This window comes from Pinus tabuliformis, chromosome 5_2, assembly GCF_031772625.1.
Source record: "Pinus tabuliformis cultivar Carrire ecotype Pingquan chromosome 5_2, CPIR1, whole genome shotgun sequence".
Classification (NCBI taxonomy): Eukaryota; Viridiplantae; Streptophyta; class Pinopsida; order Pinales; family Pinaceae; genus Pinus; species Pinus tabuliformis.
The window spans coordinates 1,137,373,720-1,137,376,198 of record NC_142306.1 but is presented as its reverse complement, the minus strand read 5'-3'; positions in this window follow the sequence as shown (position 1 = coordinate 1,137,376,198).

The following is a 2,479-nucleotide window of genomic DNA, read 5'->3' as shown; positions in this document are numbered from 1 at the left end:
TTCTATTGGTTGTGATCCTCTTTGGACACCATGCTCACCACATTCTGTGGTAGAAACAACGTATCAAAAACTCCCATCACAAATCACCTGATGTCAGGGAGTCCCAATGTGGAAGCCTCTAATACGATTCTAGAAATCCCAATAGTGAAGGGCATTCCTTGGGGATGAGCATAGTTAAACCGGGAGGTATCTTCCAAGAGTTTGAGAAGCAGCCCAACCAGTAATGTTTTATTCATTGGAAGTTCCAACCAGATGATTTGGAAAATTTGTGGGATTCGAATGTGAGTCCATGTCTGTAGAAAAAAAGGCACTTTCATTTACGAAAGAACTAAAGAAGTGGGTGCTTTTCCATCATCAGGCATTGATGATGTGCTAAATTTGATTTTTTCTATACATCTAGATTCCCTAGCATGCAATTATTCCATTGATCAACTTAAGTGAAGAAACACGCTATGTTAAGCCCACGGGGCTTTGGATTGACGGTGAATGGGTGCAGTGCTAAGGCACTCCTTGCGATAGGTCACTGGTTCAAATCCCCCGTGGGTGGTTACCTATAAAAAAAGAAAAAAGAAAATAAGAAACACACTATGTTATTCTGGGAAATACGATACCTTTCTCTGAAACTAAAAAGGCCTATCTATTTTTCATTGTTATGTGTTTTGATCTGAATCATCGTAGTAATTTCTCCCTCATCCCATCCACAACTGGATTCGTTTCACCTTCATTCAAATTCAAAAGTGTATTGCACACTTGTTGACTGCTCACTCACTCTGCTCGACTAAAATTTCAGGAGAATAAATTAAGTATTGGAAGAAACCCATGTACGAGAAAGTATGAATCGGTTCTAGAATGTAGAATAGACAAATGGTCAACAGGACACCACCTATAGTAAAATATCAACATAAACTACACATGCCATGGGTTATAAGCACAAAAAATACTCTAGTCCGTTGCCATTGTGCGCCACACGGTTGGTAATTATGGTATCTAATGTGTTCTAGTAAGTGTTGGTTGAACATTGAATTGTATTTATGTGCATTGGTGGTATCTATCTATGCATTGGAGATGTGATATATTTGTTATATGGGTTATAGAGTAAATGTGTTTATATGCAGTGTGAGTGTTTAGAAATGTATTTTTATCTCACTACATTATGTACGTGCCATTCTCTGTGTTGTGTAGTTGCAGACCCTGGTATATGCGTCAAACACTAATTTTGGAGTAATATTCACTGCTACTGAGTGATGTTATACTAGTGTTGTGGGTCAAATATGACTCTACTTTATATTGGAAGATCTATATGATTGCATCAACATTGTTTATAGATTTTCATTTATGAATAAATAGAACCGTTGTTAGTGTATTCTCTGCACTTTATATAAAAGAAATATTTTGTGGAGGAAAGAAGACATTTGTATTGATTGTAATATTGGTGAATATTTTGCGAAATGGATATAATTGGTGAAGTATTAGAGTTCCTCAATACTATGATACACTCAACTATAGACAACACATTCCAAATCAGCAAAGACTCTCTCTCTAAAATCCAGACCTGTCTACAACATGCACAAGAAAACATTGAATTTTTTCAGTTTGAATCACAGTTATAGTGAGATGAAATACAACAAAATAGTCATCATTATGAACTTATTTTTTTTAATAACAATCCTTTATTTTACTTTGGGATGAACTCTCATCAATAGCCAGAAACTAAGGTTGATTCACTGCCTACTTCAAGAGCACTAGAGTTACATGCAGATGCAAAAGTTCAGTCTGCACTTCCGAAGCCCATCATTAGACCTTGGGAAGAGCTTGTCCATAACAAGCACATAAAATGTCTTGGATATGACAAGGATTTTTCCTTTCATATTCTAGATTACTCAAATCCCATCCAGTTTCAGAGTGCTATATTCTTTCATGATAGTTCACCTCAGTTGTTTCAGATTATGCTCCTCTTCCACAACAACAACAACAACAACAACAAAATGTCGTATGCCAACATTGTGACTGAGTTGGCCATATGAAATATCACAATTTTGATCTTCATCCATGTGAGCACTGTCATAAAACCACTCATTCTTCAAACAAATTCTTCAAAAATAATCCTCCTGCAAGAACAAAGATTCATCTTGGATGGATTGCTTCTTTGCAATGGGCTTCAACAACCAAGAAGATATTTCACTCATATCACATAATTTTTTATAAAGTACTGAACAGTCACACAGTTGAGTTTTCTCCATATTCTCACCTTGTATCTGACAGGGGAGGAAGTGATGGTCATCTACAAGATTCAAAGCCACATCAAGCAAGCCTGAGCCACAACCTAAACCTGATTCGTAATTCATAGTTGTATCTAGAGACACAAAAGTTCAAGCGAGCCTGAGACACAACTTGCCATACCAGATTTAGAGTTGTAGCCAGAGAGAAAGATGCCCCTCAGCATGCCTTTGGTTGGTGGTCATCCTTAAACCATATATGC